The following is a 25,144-nucleotide window of genomic DNA, read 5'->3' as shown; positions in this document are numbered from 1 at the left end:
GTTGTCTCTCAGTCATGAGTTATTCTCATGGGTATTTTAATGGATAGTGAAGTCTAGAAGAATAAGAGTGGATCACCCGGGCATCAATTCTAGCTCCTAGCCTTTCTTCTGAAGTTGGAAAATAGAACTTATCATTATGCTTCTCTCATTGTTTGATCTGGTGCTGGATTGAGAAGACCTGGATAGAACTGACTAATTCCTCTGCCTCTGATTTGTGTGACTTTGGGTAAGGCCTGTGACAATTTCAGTGTTATTTTTTTCTTGTGTTATATGACAATATTTTTTCTGTGCATTTTTCACATGATTAATATAGACACAGATTTCACCCTGTTATCAAAATTTGCACTTACTCCATCCTATCAGATAATTAGTTTCATAGAATTTGATCTTACCCTTTCTTGAAAATGATTTGCTGGCCTTGCCTGTGATAGACGCTTGATTAAATTAAATTATGCCATAAAGAATTCCAAAGTAAGATATCCAATTCAATTGTAGTATGATGGATTTAGTAAAGCTTCAATCTGCCAAACTTAGATGTGCAAAAGTGAGTATAAGACAGTAAGTGAATAGCAATTCTCTGAAATAAGAATCAGAATTTTGACGTGCTGTTAGGCCAAATGTATAGAATAAAGTAATTATGGAAGAAAAAGATAGCTCAGAGTGCCAGAGTACTCGGGTAGGACCAGTTATCTAGACACTTTTAAAAATATCTAGTTATTATTTATTTTACTTTTTCTCTGTAAATTAAGAGATGTGATTTCTTACTCCTGACTAGACTCTGACTGATTACATATGTGCACAATCACTGAGTACCTGGTGGTATAATTCTTCAATCTGTTTAATTGCTTTAGTAACATAGTGTGGTTATTTTTAGAGCTGAAATTTCTTTGCTTTGCATTTGAGAAAAGGGCAGAAGGCTCACACTGAAATATTAATATTTGCTAATCACTTCTCTTTGTATATCCAGATTTGTTTTATACGTGACAAGGCATACAGTTACAGAAAATAAAATGGCTTCCAAACCCTGAAGTTCAGAAGGATTTCGTATTATTTTTTAAATTATTTTTATTAATTTGTTTTTGTTACAGATTTGTTTCTCCTTTTTCCCCCATTGACACCCTCCTCTCCATCCCCCCGCCCCCGGCCCCTTCCCCAGCTTTGTTGTCTATGTCCATTGGTTATGCATACACTCACATAAGTTCTGTGGTTTATCTCTTCCCCCCAAACTCTCTCTTCTGGGGTTTGTCAGTCTGTACCCTACCTCTATGTCGCTGGGTCAGTTTTGTTCATCAGTTGTTTAGTTCATGATATTCCACAAATAAGTGAGATAATGTGGTATTTGTCTTTCTCTGCTTGGCTTGTTTCACTTAGTGTAATATTCTCCAGGTCCCTCCATATCGTCTCAAAGGATAAGAGATCTTTCTTTCTTACAGCTGCGTAGTTTTCCATTGTGTACATGTACCACAGGTTTTTTAACCACTCATCTACTGATGGACACTTGAGTTGTTTCCAGATCTTAGCTATTGTAAATAGTGCTGCTATAAACATGGGGGTACATATATTCTTTCTGACTGGTGTTTCAGGCTTCTTAAGGTATAGTCCTAAAAGTGGGATCACTGGGTCAAATGGCAGTTCAAATTTTAACTTTTTGAGGTAACACCATAGTGTTTTCCATAGTGGCTGCACCAGTCTGCATTCCCACCAGCAGTGTACTAGAGTTTCCTTTTCTCCACACCCTCACCAACACTTGTTGTTTGATGATTTGTTGATGGCGGCCATTCTGACAGGTGTGAAGTGATACCTCATAGTTGTTTTAATTTGCATCTCTCTGATGATTAGTGACGTTGAACATTTCTTCATATGTCTCTTAGCCATTTTTATGTCCTGTTTGGAGAGGTGTCTATTTAGGTCCTCTACCCATTTGTTAATTGGATTCTTTGTCTTTCTTTTGTTGTGTTGTATGAGTACTCTATGTATTTTGAAAATTAATCCCTTATCTGATGCATCATTGGCAATTATGGTCTCCCATATGGTGGGTTCCCTTTTCATTTTGATGATTGTTTCTTTTGCTGTGCAGAAGTTTTTTAGTTTGATGTAGTCCCATGTGTTCATTTTTTCCTTTGTTTCTCTTGCTTTAGGTGTGGTATCAGTGAAAATTCTGCTGCGTATGATGTCTGAAATTTTGTTGCCTACATTTTCTTCTAGAATTTTTATGGATTCACAAGTTACATTTAAGTCTTTTATCCATTTTGAGTTTATTCTTGTGTATGGTGTAAATTGGTGGTCTAGCTTCATTATTTTGCAAGTAGCTGTCCAATTTTCCCAACACCATTAATTGAAGAGACTGTCTTGACTCCACTGTATGCTTTTACCACCTTTGTCAAATATTAATTGGGCATATTGTCTTGGGTCAATTTCTGGGTTCTCTGTTCTGTTTCATTGGTCTATCTGTCTGTTCTTGGGCCAGTACCAGGCTGTTTTGATTACAGTGGCTTTGTAGTATAACCTGATATCTGGTAATGTGATTTCTCCTACTTTGTTCTTTTTTTTTTTTCTTTTTTCAAGATTGCCGTGACTATTCGGGGTCTTTTCTGGTTCCATATAAACTTTTGGAGTGTTTGTTCTAGTTCTTTGAAATGTGTCATTGCTATTTTGATGGGGATTGCATTGAATCTATAGATTGCTTTGGGTAGTATGGACATTTTAATGGTGTTAATTCTTCCAATCCATGAACAAGGTATGTGCTTCTACTTTTTTATATCTTCCTCTATTTCTTTTTTCAATGACTTGTAGTTTTCTGTGAAGAGGTCCTTTACTTCTTTGGTTAAATTTATTCCTAGGTATCTTAATTTTTTTCCTGTTATGGTCAATGGGATTTTTTTTTTTTTTTTTTTTTTTTTTTTTTTTTTAGTTTCTCTTTCTGTGAGTTCATCATTGGTGTATAAGAATACTGTTGATTTCTTTCTTTTTTTTTTTTTGGTGGTACATGCCCCTAGCGGGAACTGAACCTGGGACTTTCTGGTCCACAGGCCGACACTCAACCGCTGAGCCAAACTGGCCAGGGCGCTGTCGATTTCTTGATGTTAATTTTGTATTCTGCTACGTTGCCAAATTCATTTATTAACTCTAGTAGATTTTTGATGGAGTATTTGGGGTTTCTATGTACAATATCATGTCATCTGCAAATAATGACAGTTTTACATCCTCCTTTTCAGTTTGGATCTTTTTTATTTTTTCCTCATGTCTAATTGCTGTGGCTAAGACTTCCAGTACTATGTTGAATAAGAGTGGCGAAAGTTGGCATCCCTGTCTTGTTCCTGTTTTTAAGAGAAATGCTTTTAGTTTTTGTCCCCTGAGTATGATGTTGGCTGTAGATTTTTTATATATGGCTTTTATTATGCTGAAATATGATCCCTCTATTCCCACATTGCTTAGCATTTTTATCAGAAATGGGTGCTGGATTTTGTCAAGTGCTTTTTCAGCATCTATTGATATGATCACATGGTTTTTATCTTTTATTTCGTTTATGTGGTATATCACATTTATTGATTGTGAATATTGTACCATCCTTGCATCCTTGGGATGAATCCCACTTGGTCATAATAAATACATTTTTTGATGTATTGCTGGATCTGATTTGCTAATATTTTGTTAAGGATTTTGGTATCTGTGTTCATCAGGGATACTGGCCTGTAGTTTTCTTTCTTTGTAGTGTCTTCATTGGTTTTGAAATTAGGACTACACTGGCCTGATAAAATGAGTTTAGGAGTGTTCCATCTTTTTAGATTTTTTGGAATAGTTTGAAGAGAATAGGTATTAGATCTTTGAATGTTTGGTAAAACTCCTCTGTAAAGCCATCCGGCCTTGGGCTTTTGTTTGCTGGGAGTTTCTTAATTACATCTTCAATTTTCTTTGTTGTTATTGGTCTGTTCAAGTTTTCTATTTTTTCCTGGTTCAGTTTGGGGAGGTTGTATGTTTCTAGAAATTTGTCCATTTCTCCTAGGTTGTCCAACTTGTTGGCGTATAATTGTTCATAGTATGTTTTGATGATCCTTTGTATTTCTGTGGTGTCAGTTGTTAACTTCTCCTCTTTTGTTTCTGATTTTGTTTATTTGGTTTTTCTCCTTTTGTTTCTTGGTGAGTCTGGCTAAAGGTCCATTGATCTTGTTTTTCTTTTCAAAGAACCAGCTTTTTGTTTCATTGATCTTTTGAATTGTTTTTTTAGTCTCTATGTCCTTTATTTCTTCTTTGACCTTTACTATTTCCTTCCTCCTACTAGGTATGGGTTTTTCTTTTTGTTTACTTTCTAGTTCTTTAGTTTTAGAGTTAGAAAATCAATTAGAAACTTTTCTTGTTTCTTGAGGTAGGCCTGTAGTGCTATGAACTTCCCTCTCAGGACTGCTTTTGCTGTATCCCATAGATTTTGTGTTGTTGTGTGTTTGTTTTCATTGGTTTCCAGGAAGTTTTTAATTTTTTCCTTGATCTTGTTAGTAACCCATTTTTTGTTTAATAACATGCTATTTAGCCTCCAAGTATTTGAATGTTTTTGTGTGTTTTTATTGTAATTAAGTTCTAGTTTTATGCCACTATGATCTGAGAAGATGCTTGATATGATTTCAATCTTCTTGAATTTGTAGAGACTTGCTTTGTGTCCTAATATGTTGTCTATCTTTGAGAATGTCCTGTGTGCACTTGAGAAGAATGCATATTCTGCAGCTTTGGGGTGAAATGTTCTGTAAATATCAATGAAGTCCAACTGATCTAGTTTGTCTTGTAAGGACTCTATGTCTTTGTTAATTTTTTGTCTAGAATATCTATCCAGTGGTGTCAGTGGCGTGTTAAAGTCACTCACTATTATCCTATTGCCATTGATCTCTCCCTTGAAGTCCTGCAGAAGTTTTTTAATATATTTTGGTGCTCCCGTATTTGGTGTGTTAATGTTTACCAGGGTTATGTCCTCTTGTTGGATTGATCCTTTTAATATTACATAGTGACCTTCTCTGTCTTTTATTATGGCCCTTGTTTTGAAGTCTATCTTGTCAGATATAAGTATTGCTACACTAGCTTTTTTTCATTTCCATTTGCTTGAAGAATTTTTTTCCATCCCTTCACTTTCATCTGTGTGAGTTTTTTGTTGTGAGGTTGGTCTTTTGTAGACAGTATATATATGGGTCATGTTTTCTTATCCAGTCAGCTACCGTATGTCTTTTGATTGGAGCATTTAAGCCATTTACATTTAAGTAATTATTGATAGATAGTTATTAGTTGCCATTTAAATTTTATGCCTGTGTTCATCCTCCCTCCCCACCCCCCTTGTTTCTTCTTCTTACAACAGTCCCTTCAGTGTTTCTTGCAGTGCTGGTTTGGTAGTAGTAAATTCCTTTAGCTTTTTTTTTTTTAATCCGTGAAGCTCTTTATTTCTCCTTCAATTTTGAATGATAGCCTTGCTGGATAGAGTAGTCTTGGATTCAGACCCTTGCCTTGCATTACTCTGTACACTTCATGCCACTCCCTTCTGGCCTTCAGCATTTCTATTGAGAAATCAGCTGACAGTCTAATGGGAGCTCCCATGTAGGTAACTTTCTGTCTCTCTCTTGCTTCCTTTAAGATTTTTTCTTTGTCTTTAATGTTTGCCATTTTTATTATGATGTGTCTAGCTGTGGGTCTTCTGGGGTTCATCTTGCTTGGGACTCTCTGTGTTTCCTGGACTTGTGTGACTTTTCCCTTCACCAGTTTAGGGAAGTTTTCTGTCATTTCTTCAAACAGGTTTTCTATTCCTTTCTCTGATTCTTCTCTTTCTGGTACCCCTATAATGTGAATGTTGTTACATTTTGTATTTTCCCACAGCTCCCTTAAACTCTCCTCCTGCTTTTTTTTTTGTCCTCACCCGAGGACATTTTTCCACTTTTTGCACAGATAGAGTGGGAGGGAGAGAGAGGAAGAGAGAGAGAGAGAGAAACATTGACGTGAAAGAGACACATCGAGTGGCTGCCACCCGCACGACCAACCAGGGCCGGGGACAAACTGCAACCGAGGTACGTGCCCTTAGCTGGAACCGAACCCGGGTCTCTCCAGACTGCAAGCCGATGCTCTAACCGCTGAGCCAAACCGGCCAGGGCTCCTCCTGCTTTTTAAACCTTTTTATTTCCCCATTTGCTGCACTATTTGGGTGTTTTTCTCTACTTTGTCTTCTAAGTCGCTGATTCGGTCTTCAGCTTCTTCTAATCTACTATTGAATACTTCTAACGTATTTTTCATACCAGCTATGTCATTCTTTATTTCCTCTTGATTTTTATGCATAGCTTCTACCTCTTTTTTAAGCTGAAGTAGTTCCCAGTGAGCTCTTCATAATTCTTATTAAGTTGCTTATAGTTCTCACCAAATTGTTTGAGCACCCTTAAAATCATTGCTTTGAATTATTTATCTGACAAGTTGCTTTCTTCCATTTCCTCTTTTTCATTCCTTTGGGTGTTGTTTCTTTGTCTCCCCATTTTAGCTGTCTGGTAGCTCTATACCCAGTGAGGGATGTTTGGATGTGTAGGAAGCTCACTGTATATCAAATAAGGCTACTGTGCCTCCCAGACTGTTCTGTTGTGTGTCACCTCTTGCCTGCTGTGGATCCTGGAGGACTGACTACTGGGGGCTGGTATTGGTGTGTCCTGGTAGGTGCTGCTGCTGGATTGCATTGGCCCCTCTGAAGCTGTGTTCCCAGCTGGTCATCGGTGCCACCTGTAGCTGTATTGCTCAGGTCCTGCTGGAGCCACACTCCCTGCCAACATCTTGGGTGGCTGGGTCACAAAGGTCCCTCTAGATCCCTGGTTCCGCATTGCTCTTGTGGGCCCCTGGGTCACACAGGTCCCTTGGATCCGGAACTCCACATCGCTCTTGTGGGCAGCTGTGTTGCACAGGCCCCGATGGAGCCTCAGGTTCTGCTGCTGGTGGCTGGGGAGTGCTGCTGCCCAGTGGGACTCAGCTCCCGCTCAGCCTTTGATGTAGTTTTTGAGGATGGTTCTCTGCTGCTGGTCTGTGCTTCTGTTGCCTGGGGATGGATGTCTGCTCCTCAGCCTCTGTTGCTGGGGGTATATCTCTTCTCTGATCGGGCTGCTACTGTGGGGGATGATGCTGGGTTCCTTGCTGTTTGCGGTTTCTGCAACCAGCACCTTGGGAGCTCCACTACTGTACACTGTTCTGTGTTGACACAGTGTCCACTGGTCTGATGGTGCCAGGTGCGCTGGTGGGCTCAGGTTCCTGGGCCCTAGCAGCTCCCACTGCCTCCTCCCAGGGAGACCTGGGATCTTCCAAAGTGGTGGGATCTCCCCGTGGCGCAGAGGGAAGAGCCCTGAAGAGCCACTTACCGCGGTAGCCGGCTGCTCCGTCCATGGCACAGGAACCTTCTGCACTGCTGGAGTTTGGTCGTCCGCCTTCATGTCCACTCACACTCTCTCACACACTCACCCTCCCTCTGGTCCTGCCCGCCTCCATCTTTTAGGATTCTGTTTCATCAAGAAAAAACAAGTTGGCATCAAGCTTTCATAGTGTGAGCCAATAGTTTATTGCTTCATCATCTAAAAAGGGATCACGTTTCAGCTAAACATTAAAATAAGTTTATAAAAATAACCGTAGATCCACTATTATATACTGATTAGCTCATGAGCTCCTTTGAAATGCCCAAGATCCTTGATTTGGCATCCAAAGGCATAACTAAGGAGACCTTTCCCCACTTTTCTAAGCACTTTTCCCATTATTCTTTTCTCTTTTAGTCCAAGACAACATGTGGCTGCCTACCTTCCCATCTGTCCTCCCCTCAAAGCTACTTGACACTACTGGGCAGCCTTCGGGTTCCATGAAATATGGAAAAATTCTGCAGAGGCTGCAGAACAGTAGGAACATTAATTTCCCCGATGGTTTCCCAGTCAGTGAAAAACAGACCGCTTGTTAAAATGGGGAAAACATCTCCAATTTAGAATGCCAAGGTCATAAAACTTAATTGGGAAATGAAGAATTCATTACAATGATATAAAATATATCAAACTGTCATATCACAAAGTAACTCTTAAATGGCTCAGCTTTAGGATATCCATCTTGCTCAGTGTGATCCTTTGCTTGGAAATATCTAGACCACCATGGAGATACATATTTGTCATATTTCGAAGTTTAGCTATGAACCCCAAACACCATGGTACCTGTCGTCACCTACCTTCTTCCCTGCATTTAAAAAAATATTTTTGCCTATTGCTAGATCTATTTTTTTCCCAAAGGAATTAATCATGTTCTAGTGATGTCGCTCTTTTATTTATTCATTTATTTGTTTATTTTTACTCAGTAGCCTGCAGTGAGCTCAGTAATGTGAAGTTTCCCTGTTATGGTGGTGGGAATGTGTTGTTCAGGAGAGCACGGTGTCTCAGATCCTTTGATCACCATAAGGATGGATTATCTAAGAGAAATCACATGGCCTGAGTCATTTAGGTTGAGAATGGCATTCCAGAAAGTGAACTTTACCAAAGAGCCAAACTGACATCTGCTTTTGACTCAGCCTTCTAACTACAATGGAAAAAATATACTGGATCTAGCAATAGGCAAAATTATACAAGTATCTGCACTTTGTTTTCTCTTCTTACCACTGAAACAGTGAAATCATTGTACGGTGTTCATACATTTATTTGTAGAAACCTTTACTGAGCATCTACAGGGTGACAGGTCCTCTGCTAAACACCAGAGAACAATTGCCATGGCTAAAAGTGTAATTTGTTGCATATTTTTATAAATGACTCCTTTCATCTGTATGGTTAGTGGAAAGTCATACTTACTTTTCCGACTTCCTTGCCAGCCTGTCCTGCTTTTTCCTTTCACTCTTTAGAACTGAAGTAGTGTTTGCATTTTTCTGAACACATTGTGTTGTCTCTCTCTTCCTTTTCTTTGCTTGCTTGTTCAGTGACAGCTGCTTGGATTGCTTTTGTCTGTCTTCTTATCTGTCCAACTTCTAGTTATATGCTAGTGTAAGTTGAGATCTAGCTTTTCCTAAAAAATGTCCTGATTACCCAGATTGTGGTAGTATACTTTTTCTGCTCTCTGAGAGCATTCTGTGCTTAATGCCGTCATAACATTTTCATGTCATGTATTGCTTGTGCTTTCCGGATTAGACAAAAGTTCTCTGAAATAAGTGGCATCATTTATTCTGAATCTGGAAGGCCTAACACGATCAGAATCAGAAACATTTTAAAATTTTGACCTGAACTAACTGTACACAGGCTGTTTCTTTTTTGTTGTTGTTGCTCAGAGCAAAATAAATACCTGGAGCTCCTCCCATATGTTACCAGTCTCCTTTCAAGCATCAGTTCAACTTTGCCCGGGGATAAATGCTTTATATCCTTTGAACACTAGAGTATAAAGAGACCTCAGGGACCAAGTTTAATGCCTTTTATTATTTGGATTTTGAAGTCAACTTGACACAGTGAATAGGATTCTGAATTTGTGAGAGAGTTACTTGGTTCAAGATCTGAAATTACCAAGATCTGAAGTACAGTGTCTGGCCCATAGGATGTATTATTTTAAAATACTTGTTCTATTGAGGAAATAAAAATATCACATTTGATAAATTGCTTGCCCACTCAGAGCTTTTTTGGTATTGTCAAGTAAGCCCAATTATATCACAAGTTCAAAATAAATTTGTCAAATATTAAACTGCTTAAAGCCTCTCCCAGTGATTTCTGAGAGTTCCACACGGTGTGTTCCATGTGCTTGGGAATCCTTCCCTCTTTTTTCAGCTTCCCCTTTAAGCCTTTGCTGGCGGCTGCAGTTACTGCCATTCTGTGAGAGAACCCTGCTCTCTCTTCTTGTATTCCATCCCTTTAACTCCCTGTGGTCTGCAGAGATCAGGCTGTATCCTTTGATGAGGTTTTATTAAAAATGCTCCAATAATGGAAGAATAACACAATACAGAGCGTCCCCTGAAGCTCTGCAGCCTTCTCTAGCCTGTCACAGAGTTGATATTAAAAAACAAACAAACAATTACTAATGTGGTCAGTAATACAAAGCATTCTGAAGCAAAAATGCGGTGGTGTTACTCTAGGCCAAGGTTCCTCTTGGTGAAACATTAGGGGTTGAGTTCAGACCACATTCTTGTGCTTTATCATTCATGGTGAGTAATTATGTAACATGCTCTTTACGCGTCTCCTTCCAGAGGCTTCGGATCGTAGCTGCTGTCATTCTCAATCCTTTCGTCATCTTTTCAATTTCGAGTTAATGACCTCCTTCCAGGTACGGTTATAAATAAATACCTTGACCTTGTGGACCACACTTGACGACTGGTGCAATGATTCCGGTGCTCAGATAAACATCTCGTTCTGTGCAATGCTACGTTAGCCTGACATCTTCTGTTTGTGCGTGTGGTACAGGAAACCAGTCACACTGCTGAAAAACTTCGATTGACTTCCTGGAAACTAACACAATCAAGTATGTGAGACATACTTAGGAAAGTATTTAATAGGGTTAATAGGTTAGAAGAGGGAGAAGGGAAATTAGTTCGGATGGATAATATGGGGTAGGTAAGACTTGAGCAAGGTCTTAAAAGATGTGGTGGCAAAAGGAGAGACTTGAGCAAAATTCCATGGGCTGAGGAGCTGAGAGTCTATTTGATGAATGTCAAGTAGACTGATAGGGCTAAACCTATGGGAGTGGGGAGGGAGAGAGGAACCTGTGCCCTGAGATGAAGCTACCTTAAATGTGGCGGGTTCTGAGTTTCAGGATTACGAATACATTTGGTTACTCTAAACAAGATTATGTGTCAACACAGTAGCGCACTTTAATACTGATTGGCAATTGTCCTAAAGCCTTTATGTGACATTTCCCTTCCTGTGACACTTGCAGTTCAGTAACAGTCCTTGGGTTCAAAGAAGCAATGACTCTGTGCCTGACACCTTAGAGCCACAAAGGGTCTGAGGTGATGAGTGAGGTGAACCAAACCCCCAAGCTATGGAACATCAATGGCTGCAAGTAGCTGCAGCCCACAGCTTTAGACTGTTCTGGTGGCTTCTGCACTGATTGCAGCTCCAGCTTCTGATCGATTCAGTAGCAAAATGAATGCTTCACTGGACTGTTTAGGGCTCTATAGATTTTCCTGGTACGTGAGCTAGAGCTCTTTTTGCTTCCATTGATTCTGTGCATTGCTCCTTTGGCATTCCATTAAGTCATAATTTGTATGGAACTTCTGTTTCATGACTACATCCTATTTTCCAGGATATAATGTGCTCCTCCAGGACAGAATTGTGCCTTAACTATTCTTGTTTGCTCCATAGGGTTAAGCATATGCTTAGTTGAACAATCCTTGATATATTGAATCAAATGTCAACTTAAGTTTTATTATTATTATTTTCATGATCATTGTCTTTAAATATGTTTTTTATTGAATTTTTTTCACAGAGAGAGGAAGGGAGAGAGAGAATGATAGAAACATTGATGTGAGAGAGAAACATCTATTGGCTGCCTCCTGCATGTCCCCCACCAGGGATTGAGCCTGCAACCCAGGCATGTGCCCTGACCAGGAATTGAACTGAGCCCTTTTAGTCCATAGGATGACGCTCAATCCATTGAGTCACACTAGCTGGGCAACTTAAATTTTATTATTAAAACATTATAGCTATCAAATTGATGGATATTTTTAAACCAAAAAGATCACCCATAATCCCACTTTTGTAACAAAATGATTGTTTCACTTTTTCAAGTTCTCTTCTAGCTTTTGGTCATTTTCATGCCTATCTTGACATGGTTGCAATCCATTCATCCATTTATCTAACAAATATTTACTGAATTTTTATTAAGTGTGAAGCACTGACAATGAGATACATATAAGATGTAATTAGTACAAATCTATAATTATTACAGTTTTGTCCTCTTTGAATTATATAAAAAATGCATAATATTTTATAATTTCTATAATAATTTGTCAAGGTAACAAATCTGGTTGCTTCCTTTGCTCACAAGCCAGATGTCATGTTATGGAGAGCTAGAGACAAGTGCACTCACATTATGCTGCAATGAGGCTTGAATTCACAGACACCCTCATCAGTTCAAAGAGGTCAGGGAAATCAGGCCTGTGGTGGGTGGTAGTGATGGCTGACACTCATCTCATACAATCTGCAGTGCTTATTAAGGCAGTCATTGCTTAGCATAAGAAAATGTTCACTACCAAGATTTATTATATAAAAGCCTAAATCAGACTTTCAGGATTAGTGGCCAACATATTAGAGTTATCAGAATCTGAAAACATAGGTCACAAATGATTTTAGTTATGTGGACATGAGAGCAAACTCAACTCTTCATTCCACCTCACTCTTTCCTCTCACAATCATTCTCACTGAATAAAAATGTTTCTACCTAACTGGGTGCCCCTCCTTTCATCTTGTGTTACCCCAAACCAGCTGAACAGGATGAAACTGGAGAATGCTCACTGCTATATTCGTTGTTACTGATCCTTGCATGCTAGTGGTTCAGAGGAGCACCTGCAAGAGAAACACCCACAGCTAGTTACCTGAAGCATAGCTTTCTTTTGTTTGTAAAAGTGCTGATGTGTCTCCCTGGTTAATATGTAGCTCACATGGTCTCAGGCATGATTAAACAGTAATGCCTTGGACAATCATATCCCCAGTAACTGTCATGTCAATGCCCAAGTCACGATTTGCTTTCATTCTGGACCTTGAATGGGATTGGCTCTCCCAACAAAAAGATAAATTAAAGCTTTTGTCTATCTTCAACGACTGCAGAGTATGATTCCCGCACAGAGAATGCAGCTGATAAGAGGAGGCATAGCTCTCCAGCAAGGGGAAGGGGAGAATGCAGTGTTGGTCAGCCACCCCTGCACTTAGCACTGAAAAGCAGGCATCAGTTTTAGGGATGACACATAGAAGGAAAGGACCTTTGCACAGTAAAACTTCAACAGCTTAAGCAATTTTGTTTAACGTGGTTGTTCATAAATTATATACAAAAGATTAGACATTCATTTTAATTTTCAAAGCATAAAATTAGAATACTGAGTAAATTTTTATCAAACATACCTGGGGTTGCCTAGATATTTTTATATGAGCCCCCTAAGAGGTCTATGTCTGTGCATTTAAATCTTTAACTTAGGCATGCTTATCAAATTTCTAGTGATGAAAAATTTGAGTCTAGTCCCATGTGTTCATTTTCTCCTTTGTTTCTATTGCCTTAGGTGATATATCAGTGAAAATTCTGCTGTGTATGATGTCTGAAATTTTGTTGCCTACAGTTTCTTCTAGGATTTTTATGGATTCATGAGTCAATTTAAGTCTTTTATCCATTTTGAGTTTATTCTTGTGTAGGGTGTAAGTTGATGGTCTAGTTTCATTTTTCTGCATGTAGCTGTCCAATTTTCCCAGCACCATTTATTAAAGAGGCTGTCCTTACTCCACTGTATGCTCTTGCCACCTTTGTCAAATATTAATTGAGCATATTGCCTTGGGTCCATTTCTGGGTTCTCTGTTCTGTTCCACTGGTCTATATGCCTGTTCTTGTGCCAGTACCAGGCTGTTTTGATTACTAAACCACTAAATGTCCATTTTTGTTGCATTACATAGTAAACTGTATATATTCTCACTTCAGTGGGTGTATGCAGTTTTATTATTTCTATTTTACTTGTTATATACTTTTCTAGTTTAAGGAATTCCCTTTAGGCTTCATTATAGCAAGATTGCTAGCTAGCTAAACTTAAACGTACTTAGATGTACAGACACTCAGGGCAAATGAACCTGATCTGCTCTTATACTCTAGAGTCTTACATTACAAGTTAGGGAGCAAGTGCGAGGACCCTATTATAGAAGGCATTTTATTTCACTCATCTGATTTTTTGCCCATTTTTTAAGAGTATTAATAATAATTTGTTTGTCTAAGACCTCTGCACATTTTCTTTCTTTTAATAATATGAAATACATTTCTATATTTTCAAAGACGTTGAACATAGTTATTTGTGGGTCAGTTTGCATGGCAGTTAAGTTTAAGTGTGTAAATGGGTACGTATCTAGGGAAGCTCAATATATTTAGACACTGTATAGTATTTTTTGTGAAGAGAATTAGTTTCATAATTGCTGGGCATTATAAAATTAGTTTTACCTGCTCAGAAATTGTACACACATTGTGTGATATCCTGAAAATACAGAACAGATTAAAGAATTATCTCCTAATTTACCACTATGCAGCTGCTTTTTCAAGTACTGTTTTTATTCACTCACTCAGTAAATACTTGCCTCATATCTAAAGTAGATCAAAATCTGTGAAGAAAATTCCAATGTTAAGAAGAAAGAAATGATAGTGCCTGCCTTCAGGATTTTAGTTGAGCAAGGACACAGACGAGTACTCAAGCCACCCTGCCCTCACACCCAGTGCTGTGGGCGCCGTGAGTCCAGAGAGGAACTCATGGGCTAAAAGGAGCAGGTCAGTGGGAATGGCTTGGTCACAGAAACACAGATGCTGTGGGGTCCCGGGAACCAAAACACTTCACCCTGAAAGTTCTGGAGGATTTTCATCGAGGAAGAGGCCTTTGTGTGAATTTGAAGGACTAGATAGTATTTCTACAGGTTAAAACCCGAGAGAGGGCCTTCAGGTAGCTGGAATGCCATGAGCAAAGTCGCAAGCAAACACAGGTTCAGGAAAGGGTGACAAATCCACTTTGGTTAGAGTATGGAAAGGGAAATAAATAAGCAGGAAAGAGAGGTGAGGACGAGATCACAGCATAATAAGAATGCTGAGTTGTTTTTAGACATAGTAGGAGCCATCTAAGTGTTTTGAACAAGGTGATTATATGTTATAAGCATGCTGGGAACATTAATCTTGATTCATTCTTAAGTATGGATTAGTATTCTGACAATCCAAGGTATTTGACTTTTGCTACAGTAGTCTCTTAGCAACGGTGTGGAGGGGGAAAAATCAAATTGCAAGCAATAATAACTTTTTTGTGTGTTTAAATGCTATTAAATAATTTATAATATTCATAGTTTAAAGCACAGGTCACTATCATTCAAGTATGACTGTTCCTGGGTTGGAATCTAGATTTACATTACGGTGTCTTAGTGAGTGAATTTTTACTTTATTGGGTTTATAATAGAGACTTTGATAATGTGCTTTCATGATACATGTAAACTATGGCTTTTTTTTTTTTTTTACAGAATTTATATCAATAATAAAGGGCATGATTATGCAACATGTAATCAATCTTATCTTCTATGTAAGTTCCCCAGTGGTCATCAACAAGGGAATTGTGATTATGTTTTGAGGCATTGTTTATTCTACAAAGACCAATTCTTTCTTATTCTAGTTATGGCTTTACTGTAAAATGATAGTGTTCTATTGATTTCTCTTTTTTAAATTTTTATGTCAGTTAAATTTTTTTACATATATTGCATCATTAAAAAAGGGTTTTTTTTTCTTTATTGATTTTTCAGAGAGAGAGGAAGGGAGAGGGAGAGAGAGATAGAAACATCAATGAGAGAGAACATCGATTGGCCACCTCCTTTATGCCCCCCACTGGGGATTTGGCCCACAACCTGGGCATGTGCCCTGACCAAGAATTGAACTGGCGACTTCTTGGTGCATGGGTCAATGTTCAACCACTGAGCCACATCAGCCGGGCTATATTGCACCATTTTTAAAACCAGTGAGTCTATGAATGGACATTTTCTGATTTATTTGTGTTGATAGGGGACCTTTTTCTAATACCAATTTATCTAACTCTCAGAGCAAATATGATTTGTGATTGCACTTTCAAATAGAAGTAAGTGCACATTTATTCCATAGATATATTGAATGATTGAGCTTTGAGAAAACATTTTTACAAATGCGTTTGTTTATGCTTGAGCATGTGCTTTAGGTGGGAGACAGAGTTAACAAGTAGAATTACTTACTCATACCATTGTGAACAATATTTTCTAATGCAATTGAAATTACTAGACCTACAAATCAACTTTTTTTTCCTATGGGCAGGATAGGAAGGCTGATGGAAAACATATCTATAAAATCATTTCATAAATTCAGCCACAAGTGTGTTTACCAAGTATCCATGGTTATTACTATGATGACTTTGCACTAAGAACCCCAATCAGAATCCCAGATAAAACACTAGCCCTGCAGTTTGACTGGGGTACAGTGTCACCATATGTTGACAATGTACTCCAATCGCAGAAAAGGATTCTTATGCCTTCTGTTGAGGCCAATCTAAAGTGTGACTCTGTGCACTGAGAGGCCAAGATTTGATCAGTCGTGTTTTTTTCCAACAAATGTTTATTGAGTGTCTACAACATGCTAAGCACTTTACTCACATGCTTCCACTTCATGCCTTGGGGATGAAAATGAAAAGAACAGAAACCACAGTTGATTGAAAGAAGTTGTTCTGGGCCTGTTGGGTAAAATTGACAGAGATATGGGTCTCTTAGAAGGGAGGAGTAAAGAAGACAATGACTCTGGTGAGTCATATTTTCTATTGCAACAAAGCAATTTGCCAGTCTTGAGACAGAATTACCTGAGGATCTATCCACCTTTGATCATGCCTATATTCCCACCATTTGATCTAAACCCTTATAGTGAAGTGTTGCATAGTTTAGATCTACTCTCTCTGATCTATAATGTGGGCCTCCAGAAGTTTATATACATAATACATTTACATATATAAATTGCCTCTTTGTCCAGAATATATTGAACTAGAAGAGACTATCTAAATCCATCCAGGGCTGGGGAACCTTTTTTCTGCCAAGGGCCATTTGGATATTTATAACATAATTCACAGGCCATAAAAATTATCAGCTTAGACAATAGCCTGCTATATTTGGTCAGGTTAATTTGGTGAGGCGTGTGATGTTAGCTGGTATTGATTTTGCTGGCCTTATCAGACCCTCAGGCCAGACATTACCCACCCCTGGCACTCAAATATCCTAGTTTATTCTGGGATGATCCCTTGAACCTCTGGAGCTGTGGTGCATTTTCTTCTTCCATACAGTTTAAGTAGCACAGAAAGCTGCAGAGAGAGATAAGAATGAATCAGCTTCTCTTTGAGCCCTAGCTTCACAGCTGCACTGGGCATGTCTGTATCCTGGGAGTTCTAACTAATGTATTCCTTTAATGTCAACTTACAAGCTAGTCCTGTTCAAATCTCTATAGGCATGGGAGGTGGGGAGAGAAGGCATTGTATGTTATTATTTGTAATGTAGATTAAAAGCAGAGTAATCTTTAGAGAGTGTCTAGTTTAGTTCCATTTTTATAGACAAACTATATAGGCAAGAACGTCAAAGATACTTTGACCAGGTTAGGCCATGAACAAGTAGTTACTGGCAGAGTCAGAATTTAAATCTTTGTTCTAGAAGTTCCCATATACATGGGGAAAAAAATGTCTGAAAATGATACTGTGATACCTCTACCTCTACAAATAATTCCAGACGAGTATTGCAATCCATTATGTGTGTTCGTGTGTTATGCCTTAGTCAAATACATTTTAGCATTCTCTCTCTCTTCTTTCTGTGAAAAATGTATCGACTAAAAGCACCATTTCCATCTGTGTGAGTTGTTTACATCACTTTGTCTTCCTTTAACTCATTCTGCGGATGGGAGATTCATTATCTCTTCCACTTCTCGCAAACTGCTTAATCAGTTGTTATGCTCTAAGCTCAGCAGGTCCTTCACAGTTGCTCAGCAATCTTTCTCTTATCCTGGTGGAGAAATTTTCATTTTTTCTCAAGGTCTCTGCATAATCCCTTATTGGTGCTTACAAATTAATCTCTTTCTTCACACACAAAAACACTGAATCCTCTAAGGAAAAAATTCCGCCCACTTCCCTCATGCATTAAGGATTAAACATTTCTTTCCTTCTCTCTTGACTCAAAGTGATACGAGTGTGTCTTTTCCAAGGCTAAAATGCATCCCTGTGGTCTCTTTCGCATGTAGACCTACATTCTCCTCGGTCATGATTTACTGATCAGCCCCTTCCTGATGTCTTTACCCTCTCCTCCATCACCCTGCTTCCTGTCTCTACATAGAAAAATGGCAACAACTTCCTCATTCGAGGAAAACCTGCCTAAGCTTTCCCTTAGGTTGTACTGTTAAATTGACATTTTTCTCCACTTTTTACAATTTAAACTTATTGATCTTATTTCCCTCCTTTACATTCATTTCTGAAATAGATCTGCTTGGTGTTTGCCCTATCTAATCTGCCCAGTCATCTCTTAAATGTTTTTCAGGAATTTTCTGATTGCTGCTAGCAACCTCTTTTTATTACCATTTCTATTTTAAAGTCTCTGAAGCTTTTGAAATTATTGATCATCCCCTTCCTCCAATAGGTTTGTGACAAGATCCTCCCTGGACTTTCCTGATAGCCTGGTCAGGGCTTTTAAATCTATTTAACTAGTGCTCTGGTTTCTGTTTATTGTCTAAATGTAGGGATTCCCCAAGGAATCCAGTGTTGGCCTTTTTCTCTCCTCCATATGAGTCAGGCCACTGTAAAGGTTAAAGGGTGGGCTTGGGAGTAGACTACACTTGTCCCTTTATTTAGTATTGTGACCTTAGTAGTTAATTAACCTCTCCATGACTTAGCTTTCATTATCTGTAAAATGAAGTGAAAATAATTGCCCAGATTTATTGAACACTTACCGTGGGCCAGGAACTATTATAAACATTTAATATGCATAAATCATTTTGCATCACAGAATCTAGGGATTATTAACCCCATTTTACAGGTAAGAACACTGAACCATAGAAATTTTCTTTTTTTTTTTATCTTCACCCGAGGATATTTTTCCATTTTTTGTACAGATGGAGTGGGAAGGAGAGAGAGGAAGGGAGAGAGAGAGAGAAACATCGACGTGAAGGGACACATCAAGTGGCTGCCACCCGCACGACCAACCAGGGCCGGGGACAAACTGCAACCGAAGTACGTGCCCTTAGCGGGAACCGAACCCGGGTCTCTTCGGACCACAGGCCGATGCTTTAACCGCTGAGCCAAACTGGCCAGGGCAAAATTTTCAATAATTTGCCTCAAATGACACAGATAGCAAATAGCTGATCCAGGATTTGAATCAAATATTAGGTGGTTCTGCTCCAAATGTTAATCACTACATTATTCTCCTTCTCCATAGTGATGTCTTTACTCATGGAATTCCTATGTAATTAAACAAAATAATGCATGAAAAACTCTTAGCATAGTTATTGGCATAAATTAAATACCTAGCTAAAGTTAACTCTTAATATTTCTCATATTGTTCATTTTTCCTTGGGGGTTGAGAGTGCATATTTGGGGCTTACATACACTCTTTTGGAGTTAAACATTCATATATATATCTCTAACCCATATTTGTCTCCTGAAATACCTAACTTATATCATATCCAGATGCAAGCCATGTAACTAAAATGAGCATGTATAAGGTTGAACAGGACCCATTGTTTCTCTTCCCTCTGTCTTCGAGCTTACACCTTGCTGTCGTCATTGTCAGTCTGCTTGCACCTCATTGTCCACATTCAGTGCACAGGTGGCTCCTGCTTATTCTAATTCAAAAATATTTTTGAAATCTTCTGTTTTCTTCTAGTGTTGATTTCTCCAGGTAAGGGTTTATCATATCTTAGCTAAATTATTGCAATATCTCCCTAAATTATCCTGACTTTCTAAAGTATCTTGTATTTGAGTGTCTATCTATCTATCTATCTATCTATCTATCTATCTATCTATCTATCATCTATCTATGTTTCCTCCTCTTCTGCCTCTATATATTCTGAGCTCCTGTGGTTCAGGGAATGTATCTTTTTTATTGTTGTACCCTAAACACCTACCTAACATCAAAGGGCTTGGGTTGTAGTTATTTATGAAATTGATTTAACTTGACCCATTTTCCATAAGCATTTGGGCTTTTAAGGACAGGTATTACTCTTTCTTTCCTCGCTTTTTTGACATTTTTATGTCTGGGTCCTGATAGCTCTGTATTCCTCAGTATCAGGTATCGCTGACAGTATTTCTACCCCAGATATTCTGATACAGGATCTCTTCCTTATTTAAGTTGAAAGATTTTTTTTATTATTGTTACTGGTTTTTTTCTTTTATTCATTTGTGTATGCATCTAACCACCCTTCAATCCTCAGTTTACTTATTTTTAGATGACCTACACCATCCCTTTCTTTAAGTAGTCTTCCTTGACCTCACATAGGGATCTATAATTCCTTTTAAAAATTTTTTCTTTATTGACTTTAGAGAGAAAGGAAAGGAGAAGGAGAGAGATAGAAACATCAATAAGAGAGAACATGGATTGGCCACCTCCTTTATGCCCCCCCACTGGGGATAGGGCCCAAAACCTGGGCATGTGCCCTGACCGGGAATTGAACCAGTAACCTCTTGGTGCATGGTTGGCACTCAATCACTGAGCCACACCAGCCAGTTGGGATCTAAATTTCTGCAAATACTTATAGCTTTGCAGGCTCTACCTTATCTTACAATTCCATTTACAATGTCTTTTGTTTTTTTAAAGTAACAGTTGCATTATTTCCCCCAACTAGAATCTAGTCTTTTTAGAATAAAGATCCTAAATTTGTACTCTTTTCTATCTCTCATAGAATATAGTTTACAGTTAGAATTTGTGACCCTCCTTTCCTCTTTTGTATCCTCTTTCCTCAAATGAGATCCTTAGTTACGAGATCCTTAGTTACGAGCCTATATTTATAGTTGATTAATCTCCATCCTCACACGATTCCATTGAGGAGAGTTTTATTAAATATCAACATATTGCTAACTGCCCTCACACTCCCTCATCCTTTCATTTTACCTTCTATATCAAAGGATTCTGGTGTATCTGTTTACTGGGGACTTCCAAATAACAAATTCAGCACCATCACAGGAGGACAGCTCAAAGCAGGGTTCTAAGCTATATAACTGCAAGTGCTGTGATGCAGGTTTCTGTAAAAAACTCAGTTAAACCTCTCAAACGTCACCTTAGAGGAGCTTTCCCAGATTGCATATCATAAATAGTATGCGAAAAGATTTTTACAGTCAAGTAAATTTTGCAAGCACTATCCTAAACAGATATAAAATATTATTTTACTGTATTACAACTTAGAGCCAACATTATGCTAATGTACACTAAATATACTGATGTGGGTAAAACTATGCAACATTTTCTAAAATTATTTGATAATGGGAATCTATTTTTCAGAACTTCTCTAGGTCTGGGATTGAGAAAAATGCTCTTTGGTAAACATTGCCTCAATAATTCATTTCTGTATCACATCACAGATCTTTGGGGCTGTATGAGTTCTCATAATTTTTCTATTTTTATTTGGCTAAGCACTGTTTGACTTTTTTCTCTGATTATATTTTATAATATCATCTACAGAAAGAATAAAATATTAAATGTTTTTTACCATAGCTAATTTAATTTAAAATATAATTTTACTGATGGTATCTAAATTTGAGGGATTGTTAAATTTAAAAATTTTTATTATATATATTTTGTATGTAAGTTGTAGATTTTGGAAGAATTTTTTTCAGGCTAGCTTTCAGTTCTGTACATTTCAAACTCTGTCTTTCCTTTATTTTCTACTTAATTCTAGTGTCAGGTGCTATAGTACATATTCCTATCAGCATACCACCTCTGCTCTGTACCTTCATGTCAAGACATGGGGGCATTTGGCGTAGTTTGTAATAGTGGTATCTCTGGAAGACATTCCTTCTTATGTTGTCTGGCTAGCTATCAATAACTTACCTATAAGTAGACATGACTGAAAACCACATTAATACATTTCTTTAACACCAAACTAAATGTGTCCCAAATTCACTTTTCTTTAGCTAGGTACAAAAATAAAAAGGCCTGCAGGTACTAGTACCTGACTGAGGGGAAGGAAAAATATGACAGAGATAAAGTGGAAATTCAATAGTCTTATTAACTGTCTGCTGCTAAAACACATTTATTATGCAAATTCTACAAGATCAAATAACTGAACCCATTGTTTACCTCTTCCAGCACCTTGGATATGCAAGTGAGAGTCCTGGAAGATTAAACTTCATACTAAATCTGCTTCTGAGCAGAAAGTCTGGTCATTGCATAAACACATTTTTGAGGCATTATTTGTTATTTGAGGAATGAGTCAGGTTTCTAACTGAAGAGCTATGTCCCTATTTAAAATCAGAAATGCTCTCTAATGATCTTTTACTGCAAAAAGACAATTTAAGATGGGAATTCTTTCTTGCTGCTTTAAATGCTCAGCATAACAACAATTAGTATGTATTATTTATATAAACCAGCACTTACCATATATGAATTTAAATTTTACAAAAACTCTATAAAACGGAGAGAGCAAAAATGTACAGCAATTGGCCTCCCCACTGTCATCTTTGCTCTCTAAAGACTCATGTGAGAAAAAATATTATACAGACTTGCTTTATTTGAATTTCAAAGGTAAGTTGGGTTCTGAAAGCTAGATAGATAAATTATTTTCTAGAGATTAAACAGTGATTCACAGTAAGGAAAGCAGGTAGTAGAGTTGAAATGCAATTCTGTTTTTTCTTTGGGGATAAACCAGACACTAGCTCTGATAGATTTGTTGTGTGTGATTAATATTGCATATGTTTGTGCTTTTCTGCATCTTTGCAGAAACGTGTAATGTCAATCAAAACCTTCCATTAGCCTAGCTCCCAGCCCCTGTTCCTATAAGCACAGCCTCCTTCCAAAGATTCAGAATGTAGTTCATCTGCTTTGTAATTCTACCTAATGCTTTCAATCGCCTTTCAATTTGAAGCCTGTTGAAATATTGTTTCTGCTCCTTCATGTCTAAATAAAATATGTATTTCAACTATTCAGACTGTCTTCTTGTCTTCTGATTAACCTAATGGCCTTATTCTTGACACCAAAGAATCATAGAGTAAGCAGCCAACATCTGCTTCTCTGCTCATCAGATATGTGAAAGGGCACCAACACCTCCCATTTCCATCAGGCCTTTCAGAAGCAGATATATTCCATGAACACAATTTTAAAAATAAGTAGAAGTTAACACCTTGAGGAAGCAAGGCTTTTGAATGTTTAAGTGTTTTCGATGAGAAATTTTGTAGCATAATTACATGTTACCTAAGAAACAGTAGACTTGGAAGCTTAACTAGGGTCCTTGACTAGAGAGATCATTATAAATATTAATTATTATACTTTCCTGTTTCGTGGGAGTGCTCTGGTAGCTAAATGTGCTTTTATGGGGGAGAGGGGAGCAGAGGGCTAATAAGGTGATTATTAGATTTCTGTATTTTTCTTGTTCTAGCTAATATTTCTCCTTGTGTGGGTCTCCAAAGACTACTGAACACTATTTGCTAAATGAGTCAACTTGATGTCATGTGAATCTTTTACCTTACTAGGTTTTTGCCCTGAAGATGGTATCCCTGTTCCACAAAGAGATCACATGCGTGGACTTGGTCATAGTTTGGCCCCGGGCTGAAGAGCCCTTTGCAGATCCATGGCCATGGTCTGGATGATTAGAATTGCCAGACATTGGAGGAATCACTAGTTAGTACTTGGGGAATGCTAGAACTATCTGTCTGAATGAGAAATAGTCCTTGTAGTTCTCTAACATTCTTGCTTTTTTATAACTTTATTTTCCACATACTCTTCCTTCTGCTGGAAATACTCTTGATCTTCAAGTACATTGGAGCCAAGCCCACCCATCCATTAGGGCTCAGCTTCCCTGCCACTCCCCCACCCCTGCAGCTTCCCTGGCACTGCACTCTCCTCCCAGGAACTGTCTCTGTAGAATACAAAACTCCTCTATTTCAAATCTCACATAATGTATGCCTTCCTTCTTCCCTAAAGAGCGAGATCTTTGAAGACAGAAACTATATTTTATTCATTTTTTCATCTCTTCCTGTTGGCATAATGCCTGTCACACATAGGTCCTGAATTTATACCAATTAAGTGAACAATTCACTCATTCATTTATTCATGTAACAAATGCTACTTTGCATGTGTTATTGGAAGCTAATAAACTACATTGTCCATTTCCTCAAAGAGTTAGAGTATCAGATTTAGAGTCTATTATTGCTTATTAGGCAAGCTGAGATCCGCTTTAATCACAGGTGTCTTTTGGCTACACTTAAAATCTAGCTTCATGCCAATACAGCTGCCTGTGTCCATGGCAACTGAAATGCATGAATACAGGTTCCGAAACAGGATCTTCCTAAAAGTCCAGACCTCTGTTAAAACTGTATTTTGTATCTGTATGCTTCTCAGAAAGGTATTATCACAGGCCTGCATGGGTGACTATTTCAAGTAGGCAGAAATGACTTCATGCATCATCTTTTCAAAGCAGTTTCTTCTCAGAGCACAGTGAGCTGTTGATAGATCTAGTGTGATGAGGTCAAGGATCACATCGATTACTGAGAGGGCTACCTACAATGAAAGTGTAGCCTTTAGCATTTCATTTATGGGACAGGTGGCATCTCAACTCCCTTGCCCCATGTTAATAGAGGTAGTAACTCCATCTGAGCTTCTATAGATGTCTAAAGGTAGAGACAGAATTATATGTCTCAGGTTCCTTGGTGGAATTCTGTGCAGAAATGGCTCCTATGGGGGGCTACAGAAACAAGAGGTGGAAAATGCCACTTGAGAGGAGAAGGCATTGAATAAACACAAGTTAGGAATATTTGTTAGCTCTTCAGGTCTATATCATTGGGCAGGTGAGTTTAACACACCTGCCACTAAAGGATCTCCTTTTAGATGGGAACTCCAGAAAATTGTATAGATTTTGGAATATTTATTACATCCTCATAATGGTTAATATGTAATCATTTATCTTTTCCTCCAGAGTCGTTGGTGGTAAAATCCTTACCATGTGAAGAGGATGTGGCCGTGTCTTAAGGTGCAGTGGGGACACGGAGCTGAGGAGAATGGATGTGTTCTTTAGCAGTAGGCTGAGGAGAATGACCTTTAGCCTTTCTTGCAGCGAGAGAGTGACTGGCCTGAATAGGTGACTGCAGTTTAAAATATGTAGTTTGCTGAGTCCATGTGGCCTTAACCCTTTGTTTTTTTGCATAATGAGGGAACCCATGAGTCCCAAGAAATGGATTAAGGTGGAAAGGGAGGCAAGGGGCACCTAGAAGACCCAGAATACTAACATAATGCCTACGTACCAACTGGAA

Source organism: Molossus molossus, unplaced genomic scaffold, assembly GCF_014108415.1.
Source record: "Molossus molossus isolate mMolMol1 unplaced genomic scaffold, mMolMol1.p scaffold_m16_p_15, whole genome shotgun sequence".
Lineage (NCBI taxonomy): Eukaryota > Metazoa > Chordata > Mammalia > Chiroptera > Molossidae > Molossus > Molossus molossus.
Note: the sequence above shows the minus strand (reverse complement) of the source record.